At 37.3% G+C, this 21037-nt stretch overlaps 1 long non-coding RNA gene across 1 annotated transcript; it reads left to right on the top strand.

Annotated features, from left to right (window-relative positions):
- The first annotated feature begins 14102 nt into the window (after positions 1-14102).
- LOC131419377 (uncharacterized) lies at positions 14103-20671 on the top strand. The gene is made up of 3 exons (XR_009223210.1): positions 14103-14434; positions 16395-16513; positions 18468-20671. It is a non-coding gene; the product is annotated as an uncharacterized LOC131419377 (long non-coding RNA).
- The last annotated feature ends 366 nt before the right edge of the window (positions 20672-21037 follow it).

Here is a 21037-nt window from a genome sequence, read left to right as displayed (position 1 = left end):
ACAGTTCTGTGAACAGACCTCACAGACCCCCAGGTGTGACTGACTACACTAGGAAGAGTCAATGGCAGCTAACAACAGAAAGCCATAAAGGAAGAATTTTTTTCCTTCTGATGATCATGAGGTCACAAGGCAGGCACGGTGTTTCAAAGTTCGGCTTTGTATTTTTGTCTGAGAAATAAAAAGACTTTACAACAGTGCTGTCAAAGGGAAGTAAATATGAACAACATATGGAATTTTAAATTTTCTAGCAGTCACATTAAAGATTGTAAGAACATATGAGATTGTTTTTAATAATATTTTTTATTTGTCCTACTATATCAAAAATTATCATTTTCACATGTAGTAAATGTAAAAAATTATAGATGAAATATTTTACATTCTTTACTCATACTAAGCCTTCAAAATCCAGTGTGTATCTTATGCTTATAGCACATCTCAGTTTGGATGCTACATTTTTAACAGTTTAAGTGAAATGTAGTGCTACCAAAACAATAGTTATATTTAATGGAAAAATATTTTAAATTTTAAGTAAAATTAAGTAAAATTAGAAATTTAGTTCCTTGATTACAGTATCCACATTTCAAGAGCTTAAAGCCACAGGTGGCTTGTAGCTATCATATCAGATGGCACATCTCTAGAGACTAGAATATGGATGTTGCTCTTTTTATAGTATTCACAGTACCTTGTAAAGCGTCCAGTCCTCATTAAATGTTATTGACTGGTTATTAGCTAATAAAATTATATGAAATCACTAAAAAGCAAAAGAAAGAAAGATACAGAATTTGGAATAAGAAAGAAGAGCAAGTTTGTTTTATATCTCATAAACTTAATTTCCTCACCTGTGAACAGAAACAATAAGTGCCTTGGTACCTTCCACAATGTATCTGTGGATAAATGATTCTCAAGCAAGAAATCTGGGAAAGGCTGCATACTAGTTCATCTAACTGGAGACTCACAAAGCAGATTAGCATCATCTTTTTCATACACGGATCAGATATACAAAACAATCCCTGTACTAAGCTCTCATCTTTGGTCCATAACTATCTATCTTTCTTTCTCTTTCTCCTTTTTTTGCAATATAATAAGCAAGTATGACACTACCACCAGAACAAAAATCCAAAACTTTTATAGTAGCTTACATCCCTTATCTAAGATAGTCATCATCCCAAATTTTATGCTCATTATTCCCTCGCTTTCACTTGATATAATCTTATATCACATATATGTATTGTTAAAAAGTGATATATAATTTATTATACATACACATATAGTCATGGTAGAGTGAGTTATCATGCTATATAAAATCTTGAAACTTGCTAGATGCTGAGTCACATTCAAAAATCCACAAGATATCTCCTCATTCAATCCCTGTTCAAGCCCTTATCATCCCCAAGGATGATAGACTATTTTATTATTCTTCTAAATACATTTTGCCTAGCTTCCATCTTTTCTCTCTTCAGTTCATCTTCCACACTGCTCTGAGAGTCATCTTTCTAAAACACAGACTGACCATATAATTCCCCTGCTATTAACACCTTTCAGAGATGCCTCAAGCACTAAAGGATGAAGTTGAAAATCCTTATAAAGACTGGAGTTGATTGTTTGATGTCCAGGACCCCTCTTATCTCAGTAAGACATGGCTATTTTGCCATGTGACTTCGCCTTTCCCTCTATCCAGTTATGGAATACATTTTTCCATCCTCTTGAATCTAGCTTTGCTTTGACCAATGGAAAATGGCATAAATGGCATAATGCAATTTCTGGGATTAGGTTTTAAGAGGCCTTGCATCTTCTGCTTTTGTTCTCTTGAAAAACTTCTCTGAGACAGCCGTATAAGGAAGCTGAATTAGCCTACAGGAAGATGAGAGGCCATGTAGAGAAAAACTGAGGGATCTCAGCCAAAAGCCAGCAACAATGGCCAAACACGTGAATGAGGTCATTTTGCACCTTCCAGACCAGCCAAATCTCTAGCTGAAACAAGACATGAGTGAATCCAGGCAAAGTCAGCACAGAAATATCCAAGCTGAGCCACAAAATCATCAGAAATTTTAAAAATCCTGATTGTTTTAACTTAGCTTTGGGATAGTTCCTTATGTAGTAATGGATAACCATAAGACTTTTGTTAAGAACTCAAAAATATTGAAGGTGGTGCCTAATAGATCCTCTGCGGCAGACAAAAGGGCTTCTAATGACCCTCTGTATTCTCATAGGCAGCCAGAATTAAATGAAGATCTGACTCCAAAACAATTATGGATGTGACTTTTGGGGCATTGAGTGAACCTCTCATCAGATTCATAGAAAACCTACATAATTTTAAGAGAATCGTTTTGGTGAAAATGCTGGCAGCTTGAATTAAAAGGGACAAACATAGTTCAAAACGGGCCCTCAACTTCTTATGTTCAGGAATCAGGTTCCAAAGAGCTAAACATCTGCAAACATGGGTCCTTTGTTTTCTTTTATCTTGACAGCTTTATTGAGATACAACTCACATACCATACAAATCACTCATTTAAAATGTATAATGCAATGATTTTTAGCACATTCACAAATTTGAAATCACCACGACAGCCAATTTTAGAACATTTTCATCACCTCAAGATAAAATAAAAACATACAATTTAGCTATCACCTCCATCCCCTGCCCCACCCCCACATCCTTCCCTGTCCTAAGCAATCACTATCGTATTTTCTATCTCTAAAGGTTTGATTATTCTGGACATTTTATGTAAGTGGACCATATAATATGTGGTTTTTCATGACTGGCTTTTTGCACTTAGCATAATGTACTCAAAATTCATACATGTTGTAGCATATATCAATACTTCATTCCTTTTTAGGGCCAAATAATATTTCAATGTTTGGATATACCACATTTTATTTCTCCTTTCATCAGTTGACGGACATTTGGGTTGATTCTACATTTTGCCTATTATGAGTATTGCTGTTATAAACACTTGTGTACAAGTTTTTGCATAGACATATGTTTTCATTTCTCTAGGCTACATAAGTGGGAGTGGAATTTCTGGATTATATAATAAATCCATATTTAATCATTTTAGGAAACTGCTAGATTGTTTTCCAAAGTAGCTGGACGATTTTACTTTCCCACTAGCAGTCTATGAGCGTTCCAATTTCTCCACATCCTTGTCAACACTTGTTATTATCTTACATTTTGATTTTAGCCATCCTAGTGTGTATGAAGTGGTAGCTCATTTTGTTTTTGATTTCCATTTACTTGATGACTTATGATATAAACCATCTTTTCATATACTTATTTGCCATTTGTATATCTTCCTTAGAGAAATGTCTATTGAGAACCATGCCCATTTTTAATTAGGTTATTTGTCTTTTTTATTATTGAGTTGTAAGAATTCTTTACATATTCTAGATATAAGTTCCATACCAGCTATGTGACTTTCAAATATATCTACAGTCTTTGGGTTGTCTTTTTCCTTTTTGATAGTATCCTTTGAAGCACAAATGTTTTAGTTTTGATGAAGCCTGACGTGTTTTTTTCCTTTTGTGAATTGTGCTTTTGGCGTCATATTTAAAATTCCATTGCCATATCTGAGGTCATAAAGATTTATCCCTGTGTTTTCTTCTAAGAAATTCATAATTTTAGCTCTTACTTTAGGTTTTTGATTCATTTTGAGTTAATTTTTTATATAGCGTGAGATAAGGATCCAACTTCATTTTTTCTCATGTGACTATATCTAGTTGTCCCAGAACCATTTGTTTAAAAGAATATTCTTTCTTCACTAAATGGTCTTGACATCCTTGTCAAAAATCAATTGTCCATACATACCTAAACACATGAGTCTTTTTGGAGTCATGAGAAAGAGTGAACTGGGAGTCTTATCTAAATTTTATGGAGACGAATAGATCTTTTCAGTAAGCCCTTTTTTGGAAGACAAAGGATGTGGGATTTCTTAACCATCACTCTTTTCCAGAAACACAGAGCTCAGGTAAAGTTCAACATTGTCAGTCTCTGTTTTGTTCAACATGAATGAATATAATAGGTTCCTGAACAACTAAGAAACAGGCATAAAAGTCCTGAGTGAGATGAAGCGGGATCTAATAAATAGTCTTTCTAGGACTCTTGTTGGTGTTGTTCCTATAGAATAAGTTGGACTATCCGTTGAGAGCTTATAGCAAAGGTCAGTTGTTTTACGATCTTGAAGTCCAGGCCTGTTAAACAGCAATACCTAAAACAAAAAAGAGAAATATTAATATAAAAGCAAATAACCAGGAGTCACACTGTGAGTCACAAGTCTAATACATTTCCAAGAAGTTGGTAGAATAAAATCTTTTGATTAAGCAGCACTGCTGTGAAATAAATGAAGACCATTCAAATGAGAATGAGCAAAGACTATTTAGTCAGAGCTTACTACAGCAAGGGAGTCAACCACCATCACTTACATTTGGCAGAGTCTGAAGCAAACAGAACCAGGTATCCCGATCACAAAGGAAGTAGTACTCAGTAGGGACACATGGAGATCTAGGAAGAAGTTAATCATAACATGGGGTCAGAACCAACGCCTTATATCAGCTGGGTTACATATTTGCATCTCTGTTAGTCTCCTCTAGATGCTAAGTATTTGGCCCATTGCCCTAAGAAGGTTGTGGAAATAATATTTAGAAATACATAGGGTCTTATCAACAAATTGTAATAATTGGTTCTTTTTCCTGGAGAGATGGACACTGGTAAAGTCATTTACCAGTTGATTTGTTTAATATCATTTTTCCATGTAAGTGCAAATAGAAACACCATTGGCTATAATTCTTTATGGTTTCATTTGATGAGACTGGGATTTTCCAGAGATTTTATAATGAGATCCAGTGATGGATGGCACATCCAGCAGTTGGTAAGACTGAGGGCAGTGGCTACTGTTTGAGATAATCTAAGAATGGTATTAGAATAAGTATTTTCTGACCTAACAATTATATAAGGAGAGAAAAAAAGAGAAAGAACCATTATTCATGGATGACAACCAAAGGTCTATAGAAAATGAGAAGAAGAGTGATTATTAGCAGACAGATAATAAACAAAATAAGAATCAGATACGGGTCTTGGTCCAACATCTTAGGCAGAAGTTGTCTATTGTCAGGAGTCATCTACTCGTTCCAAAGATATTAGGTCAACCATCTCCTTCGAAAGATCAGCTGTGTCTATAAGATCTCTGAGTATCCTCAATTTGAAGTCCCCTATTGCTGTGGCCTTCTAGTTGTGTGGAATTCTAAATTACTTCTTTAGTTGTTAAATATGAACCCAAGCATTGACTCCCCGGCATTTCACTGCTATATTTGTTCTTAATAGTACCTGATAAGGTCTGTTCCAATGAGGTCACAAGCAGCTGTTTTCCTCTGATGTCTCTTCCAGTAGATGAAATATCCTGGTTGAAATTCATAAAGAGGTGGTTTAAGAAAATGTCTTGGAAAGGTACCTTTAACCCGCTAGTGAAAGGACCGGGTATAGTACAAGAGTCCCTTGCAATATTTTGACATGTCACCATGCACTAAAGCAGACTTTAATATTGAAGGTAAAATCTCCTTCCAGTTACCAATTCATGGGAGGGTAATCAATGTGTCCCCGAGGGAGTGGCCAAAAGAGGCCATAAGAACTAGTGAGAGTACCTTTGGCCAAGAGAGCTCAAGGGTTTCTGAAAGTGTTGCTAATTTTTTGTTTTGTTTTGTTTATGGTGGTAACATTGGTTTATAACATTGTGTAAATTTCAGGTGTACATCATTATACTTCTATTTCTGCATGGATTACATCATATTCTCATGTTCACCACCCAAATATTAATTACAATCCATCACCACACACAGGTGCCTAATTATCCCTACCGCCCTCCCCCTTCCCCCCTTCCCCTCTGATGGTCTTTTCAGTCTTTTCAGAAGATTGTGGGTAAAAAGGACAGTATAGTTTTTGAGTAAGGTGTAATGTCTCAAAGAAGTCTTTCATATTGATTTCTGCTAAGTGTTTGCCCTCAATCACTTGATATGAAAGTTAGGATTCCCCAAGTTGAAAACACAAAATCAAGCAGCTTTCTGGTGGTCATAAGGGCTGTAGCTTTTCAGCAAGGTGTCAATGGTAGTGTGAGAGGGAGAAAGTAACAGAATCTCATTAAAGGTTAATCAATTCGCTGAAAAATGTTGCATGTTCTCAGTCAGTAGCAATGACTGTTCTGCATGAGGAACCATGAGGTTAAACAAAGATCCTAAAACTAGTTCAGCAGAAAGCTCAACGAGTTTTTCTATGGCACTTATTGCCTTAAATCAAATGGGATAAGCCTTTACAACCAGGTGAAGGGTGAGGCTACAGTAAGCAATTGGGTTTTGATGATTCCCATGAAATTAAGTTAAAACTCTAAGGGTTTGTCCAGATTGCTCATGTACAATGGATAAAATGGCTTTTTGTGGTTAGGGGTGCCTAAGCAAGAAGGCTGTTGAGCCATCTTATGCTCCAGAAGGCCTGTTCATGTTTGGGTTGCCACATCATAGGGTCTCTTATTGAGAACTTAGTTAATTCATAAAGAAGTGTTACAATCACAGAAAAATTTGGCACCCATCATCTGTAGTATATTTTGTTAAATCTAGAAATCTTCTGGGCTGTCATCTTGCAAGAGGTCTGGGATAAATTTGCGTAGTCTTTAATCTACCAGGAGAGAATATTTTCCCTCCTCAGATACATCATATCCTAAATAATGGACTGTGTTGTGGAACATTTGTAATTTATCTTTTGAAACATCATGTCCCTTTTCTGCTGAGCCTGAGAGTAAATAAATGGAATCCTTTTTGCAAGCTTCCTTGTTCTCTGAACAAAGTAGGAGATTATCTACACATATATCAGAACTGAATCCCAAGGAAAATTGAGATCTTATAAATTTCTTTTTTTTTTTTTTTGGTGAGGAAGATTGTCCCTGAGCTAACATCTGTTGCCAATCTTCCTCTTTGTGCTTGAGGAAGATTGTCCCTGAGCTAACACTTGTGCCAATCTTCCTTTATTTTGTATGTAGGATGTGGCCACAGCATGACTTGATGAGTGGCATGTTGGTCTGTGCCCGGGATTCCAACCGGTGAGCCCTGGGCCACCAAAATGGAGCATGCAAACTTAAGCACTTCACCACGAGGCTGGCTCCTAGATCTTATAAATCTTGATTAAGGACGTGGGAAAAATTAGAGAAGGCTTCGGTGCACCTCGAGTCATGACTGCCTAGGTATATTGTTGCCCTCCCCAGGTGAAGGTAAAAAGGTATTGACTCTCTTGGTCTAGAGGTGCATTGAAAAAGGTAAGCAAAGGGCCAGCCCCATGGCTTAGCAGTTAAGTGCGCACGCTCTGCCGCTGGCAGCCTGTGTTCGGATCCAGGCGCGCACCCGTCGCACTGCTCCTCCGGCCATGTTGAGGCCGCGTCCCACCTACAGCAACTAGAAGGATGTGCAGCTATGACATACAACTATCTACTGGGGCTTTGGGGGGAAAAAATAAATAAATAAAATCTTTAAATCTTTAAAAGAAAAAAAAAAAGAAAAGAAAAAGGCAAGCAAAGATCCACTACAGTGAAGCAAGTGGTTTTAGGCAGAATAGACAACAGGACGGTATTTGAGTTAGGTACTACAGAGAAACAAAAGATAACAATTTTGTTGATGGTCCTGAAGTCTTAAATTGATATCTTCACCCATTTGGTTTCTTTACTGGCAGAATGAGAGTGTCAGCAGAGTATGAGAAGATCCATGGGTATAAGACTTTTGATGATGAGTTTGAGCCCTTCCTTTGCTTCTGGCCTCAAAGAACACTGGGAAAATTTGGGTAATGATTTGGTAGGATCTATCTGAACTTGAATAGGTTCTGTTCTAATTCTAACGTTGGAATTTTTAACCCATAAAGTGTCAAGTATGGTGTCAAGATCCTCATCAGGGGTATGAATTAAATATTATGGAGAAGGCACAGGTATATCCAGAGCAGATACAACTTGATTATGAATACAGATTATGAATAGAGTCCTCTGGAATATCAAGAAATAGTTCCTCTGTTGTGCATTTAATATTACAAACCCATTTGCAAAATAAATATCTCCTTATTAAATTTGCAAAGGTGACACCATAGAGCAGGATGGAATGTTTTTCAGTCAAAGACCCAAAGGTTATAGTCAGGGACTGGGATATAGGAAAAAATCTGTGGATTATTTTAAATACTTACCATTTGTATGGTACATTTACTCTGAGGAGGAGATCGAGTAGTGGTAGGATTTAACGTAGAAAGAGTAGCACCCATATCTATCAGGAATTAATGAGGTTGACCATCTATATTTATAATTCACCTTATGTGTTTAAAAGTAGGGCAGAATATTGGATGTATTTTATTTCCCCAGAGTACTCTCATTGATCCCAATTGAGGGATGTTTTTTTTGTCTTGGTTTTTCTTTTGTAAAATGGTACAACTTTTTTCCAGTGCTCCTTCTTTTTATGATATCTGCAAGTGTCCTCATCAATAGGTGGTTGGTTAGGAAGTGGTCTATTTAGCTGTCTGACCTTTAGGGCTACAAGTTTATTTGGGGTTTTGTCTCATTTTTATTCTAAAGCCATTTCAAAATGTTACTCCAGGTAGGGAATATAGTCAATAATATCGTAGTAACTTTGCATGGTATCAGATGGTTACTAGACGTGCCATGATGATCATTTCGTAATGTATATAAATGTTGAATCACTATGTTGTACACCTGAAACTAATATAATATTGTATGTCAACTATACCTCAATAAAATTAATTAATTAAAATTTTTAGAAAATGTTATGCCAGGTTGTTTTAGTTCAGATAATGGGGCTATTTCCCATTCTAATTTCCTTCTTTGAATTAGGTGCCCAATTTCAGGTTTAGCTCCGCTGACAAAACGAGATGAAAGGGCCACTGTTACATCAGCATCTTCAACTACCAGATGTTTTTGGAAGATATTTTCCAGTCTATTTTAACAATCTCCTGTAATTTCATCTTTACTTTTTTTGCATGATTGAATTATGGTCCAATCAATTTTTATTAGAAATGTTTCAGGTATGGCTTTTAGGACACTTTGCCCTGTTTTTCAAGCCACTTTTTGACCCTAAAGCATACTGTAGAAAGAAGGATCCAGTAGGTCCCCTTCCGCATAAGTCCAATCAGCTTTTGCCACACAGGATTTAGCATCTGAGGTTCCAACCAACATGTGTACGACTTGATATAAATCAAGTAACTCTGGGTCATATGAACCCAGAGGAACTCTAAGTTATTTTATGTTATTTGCTGGACTTGTCTAGGTTTAGAGAAATCTTTACAGGTTTTAATTCAGCTTGAGTCCAAGGTTTAAATTATATAGTTCCCTGCATATGTAGCACAAAGAAAGAATGGATTTTCTAGAGCCAATTGGCATTGGGGGTTTTAGGAGTGTTGGGAGAAGGTGAAGGGTCTGGACAAGGGGAAGAGGAGAGAGGAGTTGAGAGAGATGTGGAAGGAAAGAGCACACAAGGATTAGAGGGAAGCAGGAGAGCGTGACGTAGAGAAGCAATTGGAAGACAAAGAAGAGGATTTACTAGGTAAATTAGTCTAGTTTGTTATCACTTAGGTTTGTCAAATTTCTCATAGCTTTGGCCAAAGATTCTTTTAGTGAAGCAATTTTTTATTCTTAATTTTCTTTGGAGGGCTCTGTATACCAATCAAAAAGTGCTGCCCATTTGGACTGAGAAATCTTACTCTCTTTTTTTTGTTGTTGTTGAGGAAGATTGGTCCTGAACTAACATCTCTGCCCATCTTTCTCTATTTTATATATGGAACGCCACCACAGCATGGCTTGATGAGCAGTGTGTAGGTCTGTGCCCAGGATCCAAACCTGTGAACCCAAGGCCACCAAAGCAAAGTGCATGAACTTAACCACTATGCCACCAGCCCAGCCCCTCTCTTTCTTTTTAAGGAAGATTTCAAACGAATAATTTTGTTAAAGTCAAATGTTCCCCAGAATGCCCACAGGAATTCCTGAATCATACTTGGGAAAATTATGTCATTTGGAAAGATAGGTGCAAGAGTTACAACTGTAATGAGAGTAAATATAAGAAACAAGAGTTTACCTGGAAGAGGATAAGATTTAGATTTTGATGAACCCATGATAGCTGGCAAGCAGGAGTAGAAATGAAATACTTACGCATCTCATATGTCAGTTCCCCAGATTGACGGTTGGCCACCTCCAAACACAGACACAACAATCTGTGTCTTCCAGCAGGTGGAATACCAGAGAGACTACTCTCTGAATCAAAAAAAAGCTCTCAGGACAAAAATTTGAGATAGAAAGAGAACCTCATCCAATTTTATTGGCAACCTACAGCAAAGTTTGCTCAAATGGGCAGTTCTGGTAAGAATTGCAAACTCACTAGTCTATAAGGTGGCCATGAACAACTGGCTTACAAGGCATATGCCTGGGTTCTACCCTGTGACTCTCCTTCTTATAACAAATTACACTTTTAAACAGCACACCAGAAAACAGTAACACAAATGCAGCAGAAAGGAATGAAAAGAATGGATGATTCCACCAAGGATGCCAAACAAACGAAAACTGATAACAAAATCCGGGTACCAAACTGAGAATAAATAACCAAGGAAGTCAACACAAAGAGAGTGAAGTTCAGACCTGGTGCTGACTTACCATGTCGTTGTGAACTTGACAAGCAGTGAGCAGCGAATACAATGGGTTCTGCACCTGGTTCAAGACTGGGGTCCATAGTGATAGTCAGTGCAAACTGTATCTTGGTGCAACCTCCAAGAAAACGGTGGAGATAAATGAAGATCAGTCAAACAAAAATAAGCAAATGTTATTTAATCAGATCTTACTATAGCAACAGAGTCACCACCAGAATTTGGCAAAAACTCAACTGTAGGTAGAATAATGGGAAAGCTCTAGATTGGAAAAAAGGGAAGGCTTCAGGTATGCCCTAATTAGAGGCTTTTGGCATGCAAAAGCTGGAAGCAGGCTAAGTAGATGTGAGCCATCCTATATGATTGGTTGGAGGTATATATTTGGCTTTTATAGTTGGTCCTAAGTTAGAAGTGGGCCAAAAATTAGGGAAACTGGAAATGATTGACCAGGTCCTGATTTGGAGCTGGTATTGAACAGGTTGTGGTTGGACCCTTAGACTGGTTGCTATAGAGGTTGTGGGTCAAAGTTCTATTATTCTATATAGTATTGCCATTGCCTGTTTATATATTCAGTCTCTCACTACTCACTGAGTTTTTTGAAGCTAAGATGTCAGTTGTATTGGTGATGTTGTCCACAGCACTAGTTACTTCTCCAATACGGGCATGGATGACCTGAGAATTTCACCAGTCTTGCTTAGTAGTTTAAACAGTGGCTTATCCAGGGAAAGAGCTGGACCATGAATGGTCAACTGGGGTGATGAGTCCTTCTAGGATTATAATAAGTCCTCAGGCTTGAGCTTGCAGTGACTCTTCAGATCCTGGGGGCAAAAACCAGCTACAAGGCAACCTAGAGTCCCAGTAAGATTGTGGTCAGTCAGGTTTCAGTTCTGAGTGACTCCAAATCAAGACGGAGGGAGAAAAATCAGAAAGCTTTTTTGGAGGCTAAGGTTAGTTTATAGCCAGATATTGAAGGAAACTGGAAGAGTTGGAAGTCTGGTAAGGGTTGACAATCTAGCAAGGTGAGAGGATCCAGTCCAATTTAGAGGTAAATACCAAACTGGCTTTTCCACAGTGAAAGAGAAAGCTTGGTTACCAGACTAGACACAGTCTGCATGTCTGTCAGTCACCTGCAATTTACACAGAAGTCCAAAATAGCTCAAAGACAGTGAATAGAATCAGAATCTGATAACTCACAGGGTGTGCATAGTTTCCCATTGAAACACAAAATTCTCTCTACAGTCCCTCTTGCCCTTTTGAGCAAAGACAGTCTCAAACAAAGATCATTCTTGATCACAAAATAAGGCTGGTCTCATTAGATGTGGCCTGGTTATTTACATAGATGCAGCAAGAATGACAATTTACCACAAAGGTCTTCTTACGTTTGCGTTGCTGGGAGTTTTCATAAAGAATCTCAGATTGGACTTTTGTGAGCTTCTTGAGGATAGGAAGCCAAGCCAAGAATCCATCATCATTTTTCACCTGCAGTACCTATTGATTTGGCAGGAGTTCCTCTCTTTCTGAGGTTCCCAAAACATCCTAAGATTCCTGGTCCTGCCAGGGAGTGACCTTCCTCACTCACCTATAAGGATGGGAACTCTGTAGAGTCAGGCACCAGGCCAGTTTTCCCAAGGGGCATTTTGTAAGCATTGACTCCATAAAGCCAACCTTAGTTCCTTAAAAGTATCTGGTCATATCTGATTAAATGAGCATCATTCTCAAATAAGACATTATAGGCAAAGCCTTTGCTGCATAACCAAGGTTTCCAATTAAGTCCTGTTAACAAGGTGGACAGACTCTTATTGAATTTATGCAAATAACCATATTGCCATGAAAATAGGCATACTCCTAATAAGAGTTTCCGAATTTTGGAAGGATGAGTCAGGGTGGAAAAGATAAATGTTTCATTTCTGTTTACAAGAGCACAGTCTACTAAATTTTTATGCATGATAGATAGCTTAAGAGAAAGTGGTTCCTTATATCCAGAAAATAGAAAATTAAAGCATCAGCACCGTTCCAAACAAAGTCCATATTCATCCAGTTCATTCAGTCCTATTTTATTAATTCTTCTTCCACTCGATCTTGGGTCAGTAGTCTCATGAATGCATCCGCTTCTCCACTAGATGTCTTGAACTCCTGACTTAATCCACTGGTATGATCTCATAGTTGTTTAAGCAATGTCATCAGAAGCCTGTACCCAAGAGGACCTAGCATAATCTTTTTTCAGCAGGCTCTAAGACAGTCCTTCTTTGTTGAAGGTGGAACACTCAGCCCTATAGCTAATTGCAAGTGATTAAAAGGAAGCAACAGGAGTAAAACAAAACACACAAGCAAAACTATCTGTAGATGACAAAAGAGTAAACGTGGCTGTTGTTTACTTATTATTGATATTTTTCAAAAGAGAATGATCGAAAGAGAGTTCATTACAAGAATAATGCAATGACAAGCATATCTGGTACTTTCCATGTAATGCCAAACAAAATAAAGTCAATCCAATACATTTTAGATGAAATATCTATAAACACAAAGATTTAAGCCTATTTACAAAAAAATTGGATATTACATCTAATTTATGAAAATGAATGAACATAATCTTTACAGAGAAAACATTTTCAGATATAACATATAAAAATCCTGAGATATTAGATGTCATATATACCTAGCACAAAGAAAGAATATACCAAAAATATATTAAGATTATCAATTAAATAGATTCATTAAATCTGGAATATGTTCTACATATCAGTAGGTTAATAAAACTCCATAGATAAGTAATGTGAATCCCCAATAGAAAACTATTGGCCGGGAAAATACTAGATCCAATTTAAAGAATTAAAATTGCAACCAAGTTAATGTTTTAAAAAAATAACAAATTATGACTGATAACATTACACTGCTTTTGTCTTATAGGCAAAGGACTCTGATAAATAGAAACAAATCATGGACAGCAAACACTTTGACAATTCTCTAGAGCTCTCCCATACAGAATACAATTGTTTAAATATTTATGTTAATAACATTTTACCCATACAAATTTAACCTAGGGAAGTCTAAGCGTTTCTCTGATTGGACAATATTCCCCATGCAACTCATCATCAGTAACATATCAAATAACCCTAATTATTTCTAACATTTCTCTTCTTACGAGGTGGAAGAACAAATCTTTTTGATTTTCCAGGGACCCTTTGGGAAATCTCAAAGACAATTTTAGGTGCTGACAAGGTTAATCAAACTTTGAGCTTGATGCAATTTTAGGACCGCAAGTCCCTCAACTCTGTGAGACTCGCCTACACTTAAACTTGTTTCTTCCATCTCAGATGCACACCCGGCCCCAGGTGCCTAACCACAAATCAACATTTCCTGTCTCGACTTTCCTGTTAGTACACTATTTGATGAAGATTGTTACGTTTCAAAAATCCCCCTTCCACCACCAGCTTTCACCATCCCCATCCCCCTATTTAACAGCCACCCATCCCAGGCGTCCCTGCATTTAAAAGCTTTGCCTGCCCGTCCCCTCCCTGAGACATTTCTGGCTTAGTCTTTGAGCATCTTCCTATTATAATATTCCCCTCTTCCTATTGCAATATCTCCCTTAATGAAGTCAATGAAGTCTTTCATATTAATGTCCAGATTGCTTTTTTTTTCCTTTGACAGTAATGATGCCATGACTCCGATGGAGTGGTTACTACCCCTTGGACCCTGCTTTCTTCACCTCAGTGTTAATGTCTTCTTATGGAGCTCTGTGTCCTTTCCTGGCTGGGGAAATTAGGATCTACAGTGGTGAGTCATAACTCCTAATCCAGTGTTCCAAACATTTGTCTGTTGTAGCACGGTAAAGACTTGGCTTTATTTTTCCTTTATTTTTGTCTTTTTCCCTCTATTTCTCTGTCTTCTCCTGCTGGCTTTTGTGAGTGTGGTTAAAGCCCCTGACTCTCTCCAGGGATATCATACCTTGGGTTGAGGTCCCAAGGCTTTAGAACCAACAGGTGTTCCTTTCATTATCAATCTAACCATTGGCCCACTGACATCTTCCCTATGGGGTATGTGTTCTATCATTACGGTACTAATTCCACCCGATTTCTTTACTAAAAACAACTTAGAATTTCAATGGCCTCTTTGGGGAACTTAGAATCTTTCCAAATTGGCTTATTCTTAGCGGGAATCTTGAATCCCAGCACTCCACGGTCTCATCCAAACAATGGACCATTTTCGTTGTTTGGTACAAAGAGATGGAACAATGTCTCTCCCACAAAAACTTTTCAGAGACTATTGCTTCCTTCAAAAGCCATCTTCCTTCCTCAACACCTTCTAAGACCTGTCTCTTCCCAGGGATCTGTCCCTGTCACTGCCCCCCAACTTCTCCTTCTTCCTTTTTTCCACGCTCAACCTTCCCTTCAGCTCCCTTGAATCCTTTGGTCTTCCCTCTTAAACACCTTTACCTCCTCCTCACCACTATCCACCCGTGCTAGACCTTTCCTTTTTCACTCAGGCTCCTCAACTACCTGTAGTCACTCAAGATTTAAGTCCTTCTACCACTCTTGGGGCTCTGGAGGAACTCAGCGACACCAACAGCAACAGCTTGAGGCTGAAAAAGCTAACTGGAGACAGGCTGGCTGTTTTCTAAATTCAGCTGGACTTTGGAGACGCCAGATTGCCACTTGGTCTCTGCTTCGTTCCTCTCCTGAAATTTAGTCCACAGCTCCCATAAGATTACACATCAGGGCAAAGAACATTTTAAGGGTCTCCTCCACAAATACTGGAGAGGATGTTTCAGCCCTCATATCAAGCAAGGTATTTCAATTTTCCCCATCTGCCAGAAATACAATCTTTGTAAAATTGTAATAGTGAGGCAAGGATGAGAGTCAGCTCTTTTATATGAACCAGTGAGTTTTGAATTTTTGTGTTCTGGCCTGAATCATGGCTAAAACTTTAAAATTAAAAATTAAAGCTATAAGCTCTCTATTTGTGTCTGTCTGTATATGTATGAATTTATGTTTGTATGTGTGTATTATGCATGTGTAATATTTTCTTACCTCCAAATGGCATTTCCACATTAAATCACAAAATCCCTTAAAGAAGCTCCTTTTGGATTGGCTAAGAGACAAATAAGAGCCTATATAATTTTAAAACTCCTGAAATTCCCAGAAATTAAGGAAATTTAATTTTTAATATGTTCAATGTGAAAAAATAATTCTTATAGAAACTTACCAAATGTTTTTAAAATTCAAGCTTACATGATTTAAATAAATCTTTTGCAAATGAGACAAGTTTGATGTAGTTGGTTTAGTAAACACAGCTATGTTTTTTGAGTAATCAGCCCTGCAAGAATACATTTTTATTCTACTCAAGTATGTTCTTCCTAAACTTATACAGGTTTAGTGAACCTCTTTGCTTGATAATCTAGATATATTATTACTATATTCTAACTATATGCTTGATATATTCATGGCATATTATGTCTCAGAGTTATTATATCTGACATTTTTTTCTCTGTAAAGATTATGCTCATCCATTTTCATAAATTGGATGCAGTATCCACTCTTCTTTGAAAATAAGGTTAATCATTATGTTTATGAAGATATTATCTAAAACTTTTTGAATAGACTTTGTACCACATAAATAATAAAATTTCCTTTACAATTCTATTATTTTTATAGTGAAATCTCCTCAAATCTTTTACTTTTGAAAATTATCAAACATACTTTAACCTTGGCCATTTTAAATCTTTTGTCATCTACAGGTGGTTTTGTGTTTTACTCTGATGCTTCCCAAAGAGCACTTGCAGATCAGCTACAGGCCAAGTGCTTTGTCTTCAAAAGAAAGACTGTCTCAGAGACACAGGGAAAAGGACTATGCCAGGTGCTCTTGGGCAAAGGCTTCTGATGGCATTGCTTAAATAACTTTGGGGACCATACCAGTGAACTAAGTCAGAATTTCTAAAACTCTAATAGAGAAGGAGATGGAATCATTAGACTGCTAATGCAAGATAGAATGGAACAGGTTTAATTACATAGGACTACGGGAACTGGTGCAGGATAATTATGGGCTTTGTTTGGAATAGTGCTGATGCTTTAATGTTCTATTTTTTTAATAAGGAAAAACTTTTTTTTTTTGTTTGTTTTTTTGCTGAGGAAGATTTGCCTTGAGCTAACATCTGTGCCAATCTTCCTCTATTTTTTTGTATGTGGGACCACCACAGCATGGCTGGTGAGGGGAGCAGGTCCATACCCAGGACCAGAACCCGTGAACCTGAGCTGCCAAAGCAGAGCACACGGAACTTTAATGATTCAGCCATGGGGCTGGGCCCCAGAACCACTTTCTCTTAAGCTATCTATCATGCATAAAAATTTAGTAGACTGTGCTCTTGTAAACAGAAATGAAACATTTATCTTTTCCACCCTGACTCATCCTTCCAAAATTCGGAAACTCTTATTAGGAGTATGTCTATTTTCATGGCAATATGGTTATTTGCATAAATTCAATAAGAGTCTGTCCACCTTGTTAACAGGACTTAATTGGAAACCTTGGTAATGCAGCGAAGGCTTTGCCTATAATGTCTTATTTGAGAATGATGCTCATTTAATCAGATATGACCAGATACTTTTAAGGAACTAAGGTTGGCTTTATGGAGTCAATGCTTACAAAATGCCCCTTGGGAAAACTGGCCTGGTGCCTGACTCTACAGAGTTCCCATCCTTATAGGTGAGTGAGGAAGGTCACTCCCTGGCAGGACCAGGAATCTTAGGATGTTTTGGGAACCTCAGAAAGAGAGGAACTCCTGCCAAATCAATAGGTACTGCAGGTGAAAAATGATGATGGATTCTTGGCTTGGCTTCCTATCCTCAAGAAGCTCACAAAAGTCCAATCTGAGATTCTTTATGAAAACTCCCAGCAACGCAAACGTAAGAAGACCTTTGTGGTAAATTGTCATTCTTGCTGCATCTATGTAAATAACCAGGCCACATCTAATGAGACCAGCCTTATTTTGTGATCAAGAATGATCTTTGTTTGAGACTGTCTTTGCTCAAAAGGGCAAGAGGGACTGTAGAGAGAATTTTGTGTTTCAATGGGAAACTATGCACACCCTGTGAGTTATCAGATTCTGATTCTATTCATTGTCTTTGAGCTATTTTGGACTTCTGTGTAAATTGCAGGTGACTGACAGACATGCAGACTGTGTCTAGTCTGGTAACCAAGCTTTCTCGTTCACTGTGGAAAAGCCAGTTTGGTATTTACCTCTAAATTGGACTGGATCCTCTCACCTTGCTAGATTGTCAACCCTTACCAGACTTCCAACTCTTCCAGTTTCCTTCAATATCTGGCTATAAACTAACCTTAGCCTCCAAAAAAGCTTTCTGATTTTTCTCCCTCCATCTTGATTTGGAGTCACTCAGAACTGAAACCTGACTGACCACAATCTTACTGGGACTCTAGGTTGCCTTGTAGCTGGTCTTTTTCCCCAGGACCTGCAGACACACTGCAGCCTTAAGCCTGACAACTTGTTGTTAACCTAGAAGGATTCCTCACTACAGCAGACCAGGCAGGGACCCAGTTTCTCCCTGGACAAGCTGCTGTCTGGGTGACTAAGAAAGTCTGGTGAAATGTTCAGGTCATGCATGTCCTCATAAGACAGGTAATCTAGTCTCTGAGCAATGTAATTAAGAGCATAATACAACTTAAGAAGCAGTGCTGTATAATCAATTTCAACCACTGACCTCTTGAAATTCACTGGACTAGATACCCTTAGGCTTCAACTTCTGGCTCTTTACTTTAATCCATCCATTTTTACTAACATTTCTCTTTTTCATTTTAGGTGTTCCACTTTTAAGATGCCTGATCTGAAGGACATGGAAACAACTGACCTTTGCTAACACACCAAATACGTAGTTTAACTAGCCCTCTAGGGACATCACTGAGAAAATGATGAGCTGTTTCACACAGCCGTTCCCTGTTTGAGATATTCCTTATCCCTGCCTTGTTCAAGGACAGTCTCTCTGAACCTGCCTTGACCAAGAAGAGAGACTGACAAGGCTGATCAAACTTTGTGCTTACGACAGCTTTAAGCTGCTTTGCTGAGGACCACTAGGCCCTCAAGTGTATGTGAGCTTCCTACAGTTTAACTTGTTTGCTTCATCTCAGACCCAGAATCCCAACCCCACGTGCCTAACTACAAACTAACTTTCCTGCCTCAACTTTTCTACTAGCACAATATTTGATGCAGTTTACTAAGTTTCAGGGACCCTTCCACACAATAGCTCTTAGAATTGTATCCCTCTTCTACTTTGCGTGGTCACCTATCCCAGGGCCTCTGCATATAGAAGCCATGCTTGCTCACACCTTGCCTGAAACTTTTCTGGCCTAGACTGTGAGCATCTTCCTATTGCAATAATCTCCCTTAATAATGTCTTTCCTTACTCAAGTCAAGATTTACATTTTTTTCATTGACAATGCAAAAGATGTCATTTAGGGTATGATTTTTGAAAGGTAAAATTTAAAAAGTTCTCAGGAAGTTCGAACACTTGATTAAATAGGATCACTGAGAACCAATATTTGGTTATCTATTTAACCAAAATAATAATAAATATTTTTAAAAGTGGATATAGGACATAACATAATTTAACAAACTTCAGCTCTTTTAAGTGAAAAGACTTTTTTCTCTTAAATAATCCAGAATATGATAAAGTGCACACAGAGCATAGGAAATTATTCTGATAAGACCCTTAATAGTTGTCTTCTAGGCAGATTACTCAGACGGTAAAGAAAAAAATCTTTTATAAGCTCTTATTAAGAGCAGATCAATAATCTAAGAAAAATTTGTCATTGTAATAGAGAGAAAACTAAATTATAGTTTTGAAACAGTATATATGACACTAAAGGTCTTATTAAAAATCTTATAAATAATCTCATTAAACCTAAGCCAGCTTTGACTACAAGAAATAAAATTCCCTTCCATGAATTATTTACAACTTTCTGTGTCCAGGCAGGTTTTGTCACACACTTTCCTCTTTCTCAACTCTGGAACAACCAATCATTTTACTCTAGAACAAATCTAGTCCCATCTCCCTTAACAAAATATATCCTGCACACTTTGCATGCAAAGTTTTTCCTTTCTGCCACTATCGCTCCTACTAGAGTCTCATTCACATATATTGATTATAATTTTTAACTACAGTAACTTCTCTCCCATGGAGAAAACTAGGAGATGGTATGAAAGAAAAGTTATTCACTGGACACGTTAAAATGGCAAGGCAAATCTGTGTAGAGCTTCTGTAGTAGGGAAGAGAGAATTTGGCACAGAACTGAGCTCAGCTCCCAAAACTGCAAAGACAGCTGGAGACCTATAGCCAAGGAGGAGAATGAAGGGGTCGGCAGACGGAAAATTACTAAAAGGAACTTAATTAGATATCAAAGGTGGGGGGATTCTTGCTAAATTGTCTTAACAAGATTCTTACTAAAAGCAGGTGAAGGACTTAGATATTCAAGGCAGAGGATGAGGAATTGATCGGATAACAAGAGTGGGGGGATTCTCAGTTAACTTGGCAGAATTCTTTGCTAAAACTGGACTCAGCAGGCCAAGGCTGAGATCTAGTCTAGAAAAGGGCTTAGAGGAGCCTGACTAAAGTTTGCTCAAGGAGCAAGTCTCTGTCAGTAGATAATTGTAAACTATCTTTCACGTACCAATATTTTTTAGCAGACAAGCGGAGCTAATAAATACACATCTCATAACTTTTTATAGCCATAAATATCCCTTATTCTACCACTTCTCAATGTGGCAAAAATGAACATGTCCATTAACAAACCCAAATATATAGCCTCTATGTATTATATAAAAAGAATAGGAAAAAGTGTATAAAAATTTATATTTAGTAATTAATGCTTCAGTATTTTATCTTTCTTAGATATGATCTGGGTATCCAATGATAATTCACTAATTAAGTCAATTTAGCATCAGTCCAAGGTTTTAAGTTACCAAAAGATTTTGGAAACTTTCTTTAAACTGAAATTATAAAACATAATTACTTTTGAAATAAAGTGTAATTCAGAATATAGTTTAATTCAGTAAATTATGTATCCTGTAAATTAATAATTCTATAAATTATTTAAATCTGTAAAGTATTATTCTGTAAGTCAGAAGTTTTTATAATTTTTTATAATCTTAAAAATATAGTAACTGACATGATATCTTATTAAATCAGCAAACCTTTATAAGTTGAGGAAAAATATGCCCAAATAGAACAAATATATGCATTTTATTACACTTAATGCTGATCACTCAGAAGGCAGCTGTTTTTATGACACCAATAATATTAAATTAGTCTCATTTGCCAAAATTGACGTAAATTATGTAAACTTGAATTCTTAGAACATTTGAGTTAGTGCCTA

This window comes from Diceros bicornis, chromosome 21 (assembly GCF_020826845.1).
Source record: "Diceros bicornis minor isolate mBicDic1 chromosome 21, mDicBic1.mat.cur, whole genome shotgun sequence".
NCBI lineage: Eukaryota > Metazoa > Chordata > Mammalia > Perissodactyla > Rhinocerotidae > Diceros > Diceros bicornis.
Note: the sequence above shows the minus strand (reverse complement) of the source record. Positions and strands in the feature narration are given on the sequence as shown.